This window comes from Nuphar pumila, chromosome 13, assembly GCF_984573655.1.
Source record: "Nuphar pumila chromosome 13, dmNupPumi1.hap1.1, whole genome shotgun sequence".
NCBI classification, from domain to species: Eukaryota; Viridiplantae; Streptophyta; class Magnoliopsida; order Nymphaeales; family Nymphaeaceae; genus Nuphar; species Nuphar pumila.
In genome coordinates this window covers 94,206,529-94,214,651 of record NC_143261.1, presented here as the reverse complement: position 1 = coordinate 94,214,651, position 8,123 = coordinate 94,206,529, and the positions used below count along the sequence as shown (strand labels likewise).

General features: G+C 36.4%; 1 pseudogene; it reads left to right on the top strand.

Annotated features, from left to right (window-relative positions):
• Positions 1-798: 798 nt before the first annotated feature.
• On the top strand, positions 799-2,859 carry LOC149819264 (putative receptor-like protein kinase At2g42960; annotated as a pseudogene).
• The last annotated feature ends 5,264 nt before the right edge of the window (positions 2,860-8,123 follow it).

The following is an 8,123-nucleotide window of genomic DNA, read 5'->3' as shown; positions in this document are numbered from 1 at the left end:
TGTTGATTTTGCATAAAGAATCTCTCATATGGGTTAGAGAGACTAGCAGAATAACAATATTAAAGGACCAATAGAATAGGTGAGAGACCAACCTATTCATAAAGATAATTTCTTTACATGCCTAAGCACTGAAGGTGTATTGTAGTGTAGTACAAGGAAATATGACATTTCATAAAGGGGTGTTCATATCCTTAACTCATACGATTCATCCTTGTGATAAAGGGTGGCATGTGAACCCACATGAAGAATTAAATCGAGATAACGGTATACACCTCGATTTAGTACACTTTTGGTGTCAATGGGTCAAGTGGGAGAATGTTGGACATTTTGGGTTACGGGTCCAACCCACAGTCTGACCCGGTTTGACACCCTCTTAGTGGGTCACGTAAGTGGCTGAGTAATGGAGATAGTGGGTGGGAGTTACGTGAATGTGGAGAGACCACATTCACGTAACTGCCCAATTCCTCCATTATATAAGGGGTTAGGGGTTATGAAGATGATGAGAATTCGTAACACTTCCCTGCCCAATTTCAGTTTTGCATTCAGATTTAGCATAATAGGGTCCTGCTCACCGTCGACATAAGGCTTGGGCTCATTGTGGGCGTCGACCGGCTGAGGAGAACGCCAAACTACCTACACGGACAATGGCGAATCCAGGTACGCTCCCTGTCATCTTGTTTTTACAGGGTTTCGCCCAACAAACCTAAGATAGTCTGAGTTTCTCAAGAATGTAAGAATTTGGAGTTTGTAGTTGATGCTAATTACTGTTTGCAATTTTATTTTTTAGTAGTATGAAAGATGTCATCCTCCCTGAGTGAATCACTATCGAGAAAGACATCGGTGTTTGCTCTTAAATTATGGGTCATGATCTGTATCTTAGTTGGGATATTCATAGCATTGGTTCTATCCATCTTGGCGAGGTGGTTGGTTTCTCAAAGAAAATAAAAAAAAAAAACCTCGATAATCTGCGCTCAGATTACCCTGATCATGGTCTTACCTTTGGTTTACATGATCAATCAAGTACAAAAGATTCTGAGAAGATGTTAGTGCATTTAGGCACGAGCAGATCAAGTGAAGCTGATAATCTCAGTCAGTGCAACTCAGTATATCAGCTGAAGAGAGCTGGCAGTTCGCAGTCAGGTGTTGATGGAAATTCGGGGCATGTCCATAACCCATCTTCATCATATGGTTTTAGGACAGCTTCACCATTAACAGGTTTGTCTGAGGTATCACATCTTGGTTGGGGGCATTGGTTTACTTTAAGGGATTTAGAGTTGGCAACTAATCGATTCTCAAGGGATAACGTGCTTGGTGAGGGTGGATATGGGGTTGTGTATAAAGGACAGTTGATCAATGGGACATCTGTAGCTGTGAAGAAGCTCCTTAACAACATGTAACTTCAATAAAGTTGACCATCATCATTCATGTCTAATGTTTATGTTACTATCTGACTCCAATTGAAATATTACAGGGGACAGGCAGAGAAGGAATTTAGAGTAGAGGTGGAGGCTATTGGTCATGTGCATCACAAAAATCCTGTACGTCTATTAGGTTACTATGTGGAGGGAACTCACAGGTAAAGCATTTTCTTCTCTACTTATCTATAGAATGTAAAGTTCTCTTGTTCTAATTTTTGCACGGTAGATCTACTTAATCTTGAAATCATATTTCAATTAACAATAGGCAAAAAATATAAAAAAAATTGTTCTTACAATGCAACTTTCATATGAATCATAATTTTTTCTTCTCCAAATTTCTTTTTTTATCTATTTTCTTCTGGATTGAAGTACAGAATGTTGGTATATGAATATGTTAACAATGGGAACCTAGAGCAGTGGCTTCATGGTGCACCGCCAAAGCATAAGTCTATTTCTGAAGACACAATTAGCAAAATCCTGCTTGTATCCTTTGCTAATAATTTGATGACCACTTTTTCCTCTTGGCGTGAGGAGCATGAAATATGTGATTAATAGCTTAATCATATCATAAAGTTATTGATCCAATTTCTGCAGGCTTGCATATTTACATGAAGCTAATGAACCAAAAGTTGTTCATAGAGACATAAAATCAAGCAATATCATGATCGATGAAGATTTCAATGCGAAGGTTTCTGATTTTGGACTAGCTAAACTCCTGGGATCAGGAAAGAGCCATATAACTACAAGAGTGATGGGAACGTTTGGGTACAAATTTGATTCCTTGCAGCCTGCATGCTTGTTGTATATTTCTTTATTATCATCTGCAACAGGGGCACATAATTCTAATGATTTTTAAACTATCATACCGTTCCCGTGATTTTAGATATGTAGCACCAGAATATGTGAACACTGGGCTATTGAATGAGAAGAGTGATATTTATAGCTTTGGTGTCCTCTTGCTGGAGGCAATTACTGGAAGAGACCCTGTTGATTATGGCCAGCTTGCCAATGAGGTAAAGCCCCTAACACACACGCAGAGAGAGAGAGAGAGATGAAGTCCAAGTAACCTTGGGTGTGGGAATACTTGTACACAGTAACACAGGTGAATCTCGTGTAGTGGCTCAAACAGATGGTGTCAAGTAGGCGTTCTGAGGAAGTTATAGATCCAAACTTGGAAGTTAAGCCATCTACACGGGCCCTGAAACGTGCGCTGCTTATTGCTTTGCATTGTGTAGATCTTGAGTCAGAAAAAACGACCCCAGATGGGTCAAGTTGTCAAAATGCCTGAAGCAGATGAATTCCCCTACCATGAGGTCTTACAGAGCAAGCCAATTTTAAATGTTTCCTTACGATTTTTGCATCCATGCATCATTCATGAACATTGGGTTTTGGTGATCTTTTGTAGGACCGCAGTCATGCTGGCAGCCAGGGGCGTAGCTAGGGGGGGGCAGGACTGGGCTGTAGCCCAGTCCTGCCTCCCCAAACAGTTAAATTCTTTTTTTTTTTTTAAAAGCCCAGTCCTAGCCCTGCCCTAATTCCATATGAAATAGATTTTTATCCATTTTTTAGCCCAGCCCTGACTGCAGCAAATAGTTTGATTTGTCCATATGAAATAGATTTTTATTAATAATTGTAGCCATTTTTTATTTTATCTCAAATTTTTTTTTCGGGGGCGCTGCCCCCGAACCCCCGACTATCACACAAATAATTTTTTTTTCTACAACCCTGTTTGCCCCCCCTCACATGAATCCTAGCTACGCCCCTACTGGCAACGTAGAAATCGAGTCGATGAAAGACAACCTAACAATGCCAAAGTAGATCCTGATTTCTGTTGAAAGCGGTAGAGAGAATCAATCAGATGCCTTTCTTCAAACAATTTTTTTTTCTTTTTAAATTTTGCGATGGATTAGCGACGGATAATATCTAATATTTATTTTTACAGATGGAATGTAATTCATTGCTAATCCGTTGCTAATTTTGTAATGGATTAGTGACGGATATTTATCTGTCACAAATTTGTAATGGAAGTAGCATCAACTCAGTACCAATCCATTGCAAATTTGTGATGGAAGTAGCGATAGATCAATACTGTCACTAATTAGCGACTAGAAATATGTGATGGATGCTATCCGTCGCTAATCCATAGCTAAACTGTTTAGCGATGGATTAACGATGGATAGCATCCGTCACTAATCCATGTTTTTCTTGTAGTGGAAATTGAATGTTCGATTAATACATGCACTAGGGCATAGTTTATGAAATGTTATACCAAACTCGGTGTAACATATCATATTTTCAAGACCAATATTAGTTAAAATTTTAGACTTGTTTTTTTAATGCAACGAAAAGATGATGGTTGGTCATCAGTTTAAAAAAGGTCGGGCAGGTCACTGTTATGTATCCAATAACATGCTCGAAGCAAACCGACACATTTTATTTATAAGTCTTTATTATAAAACGATATTGCTTAGTAAAACAATATTATACTAAATAGAGTCTACAAACAAGCATAAGTCACAGCATGGTGAAACCCTAGATCTCGATGCTGCTGTGCTCTGCACCTTCCACAGCAGGTCAACTACCTAGATTCCCCATCAGGGTCCGTATCATTCCAGACTAGTAGAAAAATATTCAAAGTCTAACAAGTATAATATGTTAAAACACAATTGGTTACTCAAGGACCACAATTGAAAACATCTATTTTGGTTCGTAGCCAAGTCTTCGCGACCTAGCGTTGTATTGTTTGCAGGAACCCCATATACCGAAGCATGAGCTTCCCAATCTAATCTTAACCATGTGAACACAACTTGGATCTTTCACTCATTTGGTCTGATAGTGTACCGAGACAAGTGCCTTACATAAGGTGATGCATGAACAATACTAATGTATATTCATTCATTCATTTATTCGCCAGTGAACCTACAACTAATGTATTGTTTTGATATTTAACTAGATCACCCCTGATAAGCAGAGGAAATTACTCCAACATTAGACAAAGTATTTGGGTGTCTTTTATGCTATATATTTTTGTCTCCAGATATTTGAATAACGTTGTCCATAGTGGGGTGACAGATTTTTCCAGGAGAACCCACACTAAGTTGTTTTAGATGCATCTTGCTACTGCATTAGTTGAGGTCTATCACCTAGGACAAATGGATAGTCCGCCCTCCTAACCTCCGAGTGATGGGAGACTGCTGAACACTTTACTCTATAATAATATATATCACTCGAGTGGTACCACCATCATCTCCATAATGAGTGTGAGTCCTTTCAACGACATATTGATTATAGAAATGTCAAGTGCTCATAGGCAATCAGTGCATTACGTATAAAGGGCGATATGAACCCAACACTACTCAGTTAGTTTCGAAGTATGAGCTTTAGCTCGTGTGGGCAGCGACCTCTGGAAATAAAAAAAAGGGAGACAAAAAAATTTTTTATCAGCAGATCGAACCTTCATCACTGCAGTTTTTTTGCTCTTTTTTTTCTTTCAACGAACAATCCGGAAAGTAGATCACAACTGAAAAAAAATAAAAGGGGAAAGGGGAAATACAGTAGATCAGTAGAATCAGGCGACCTTGTTCTTAAAAAACAAAAAAAATAGGAAAACTAACCTTGTTCTAGCAGACATAATTGTCTGTCCCTTTCTTTTTTTGGCAATTTTGGTAAAGATCCAGCATTCCTACATAATCGTCCTGTCAGCTTTTTTCTTTTTCTTATTTTTTTTTCTGACGCACAAACCATCGGAGATCGGCATCCTCTCGACGACTCAAACAATAATAAATAAAACAAAAAAAGAAAAAAGACACTGACATAGATTAGTTTCTTTTTTTCTCTGGGCGAACAAGCCGCTGAAGAGCGTTTTCTTTTTTTCGGTGAACGACCGACATAGATTTGCATTCTTCACCGACTGAGAATCAGAAAAACAAAAAAAAACTAAGACGGAAGCTTCGTCTAGAAGCTTCTGATTTTTTTCAAGAATATGGTTTTTATACCTATTTATAGGTAAAAGTACCAAATTACCCCTGGTATTTTCTATAAATACCAGTTGTATTCCCAAACAGACAAAGTTATGTTATTGCCTCTGATGTTTTTCAAAAATTTCATTTGTATCCTTGTCAGTTCATTTACAGTACTGCCCCTCCTTTTAATTTAATTATCGAATATATCTCTCTGATCTAAATTACAGTAGGACTATTCTCTTTCTTGATTATTACTTCTGTGTCCCTAAATTACATCAACAATCCTATTTTTTGCTGGTAATTCTAGAAAAGAACTCAATCTCGGATTTTTTTTTTTGAAATAGGGTCAATTTTATGATTTTTATAGAAAACCCCTAGTTTTCTTTTAAGTTTTACTTTTGGGGGATTATTATTGCAAAAATGTTCTATGAATTTTTTGAAATTACAGAAAAGTGGTTAAAGTGTGCAAATTAGCTCAATTTTAGTTAAAATCAAAGAGCTTGATTGCTATATTTTTTTTTTAATATTTACATAAAATAGTGAAATTGATCATGAATTTTCTTTTGATTATGAACATGTTTTTTTATGCATTCATGACTGATATTCTCCTATCATTCTACTTGTTGATTGTTGGACTTAAACTTATCATGTTATGCCATATTAAAATAACCAACAACAGGAAAATGATAAGTAGAGTTTGTGCTACTAAATTAGCCAAAACTAATAAACTCAATGGCATAAATTTTCACATTTGAAAGAGAAGGATTCCTCTTGTTCTGACTCTGGAAGGCATCGAGAATGTTCTTACTACTGAGATGAGTGACCCTGGTCTTGTTGCTTCTGACAAGGTTAAAACTTTATATACTAAATACAAAAAGAACAACATGTTGGTCAGAACTGTCATGTTAACATATATGGATGATGATCTCATTAGGGTATTTGAGGATTACCCTACAACAAAGTCAATGTTTGAAGTCATATCCAAGAAATATGACACAACTTCAAAGACACACATTTAACTTCTCTTGGAATAATACAATATATGTCATATGCAAGAAAATGACAATATTGTTGATCATGTCGATAAAATGCTAGTTATAGCCAAGGACCTAGCAATTATTGAGAATGTAATTATTGACCGGATGCAGATATCCACCATTTTGCATAGTTTACCATCCTCTTGGAAGATGGTACACATTGCTCTTAGGTTTAATTCAAAAAAACCTAACCTTAGAAGAACTTCCTGCTCAACTGAAAATTAAGCAACACATGCAACAAGAACAAAAGAGCGAATTACACTTCGATAAAGATGAACCTTCTCGATGCTATAACCCTTCTAGACACTCGTAATTCAAGAAGAAATACTTTAAAGAAAATGACAAAACTGATAAGAAAAATGATCCAATATTCTGAGTCAGCCACCTCATAGGTGAAGTGCTTCCAATGTGAAAAATCTGGACACTTAAAGAGAGATTAGAGGAGTTGATCAAACAACAACACTGGCGGGAATAATAGAAATAGCCAATAAAAGGAGAGGCGAGATATAATCTGTGTGATATCAAAATGCTCTTTTGCGGACCAAGCTCTTTTCGGTTGGTGGGTGGACTTTGAGGCAACGTGCCATATTGCTATGACGAAAGAGGAGATGGTGGACATGATCAACTATAAACCTGGTGAACATCGAGACTACATGGGTAACAACACCTACTCTGATGTTATGGGTGTTGAGACTTATCAGATTGAAACCTCTAAAAATAATATTTTATTGTCCAATATCCTGTTTGTATTGTCCATGAGACATAATCTAATGTCTATCTCGGCCATGGTTGCCAAGGGTTTTAAAGTTTATTTTTTACCAGAGAAGGTTACTATAGGAAAACATGATCGAGTCCTGTTTGATGGGGTCTTTGATCAGAACTAGGGATTGTTCAAAATTTATGACTCAGACATGAATAAAATTACTCTGACTTCTGCTTATATTGATATTGTCTTTAATATGGGTGTAAATGTATGGCACCAAAGACATGGTCACATTAACTTAAAAAAGATAAAAAAACTTCCTAAATTATAATTAATATTTGGCTTTCATGAATCGTTATATTATAAATGTGAACCTTGTATTTATGGAAAAATGGCAAAGAAACCATTCTCACAAAATGTCTTTAGAGCATCCAAATTATTATAAATCATACACACAGACATATGTGGTCTCTTTAGGACTCCAACTCATAAAGGAATGCAGTATTTTATATCATTTATTGACAATTTTTCTAAATATAGTTATGTTCTTATAACTTATAAATCTGAAGCATTAGATAAATTTAAAGAATGTTGTAAAGAAGTAAAAAATCAACTTAGTAGGAAGATTAGATTTTTACGGTCTGATCGAAGAGAAAAATATACCTTAAATGAATTTGCTAAATATTGCAAAGTCGATGGGATCAGACTGCAAACTATTACTCCGGTCACACCTCAACAAAATAGTGTGGCTGAAAGATTTAATAGGACTCTTCTTGATATGGTTAGATGTATGTTATCTAACGCTTCATTACCCAAAGTATTTTAGAGAGAAGCTTTACATACAACATATGTCCTAAATAGAGTTTCATGCAAAGATATTGTCTCAACCCCTTATTAGTTATGGATAGAAAGAAAACCTAGTCTAACTCACCTTCGTTGATGGGATTCTGTAACTCATATAAAAGTTATAGAGCGTTCAAGGGATAAACTCAATACCAGATCT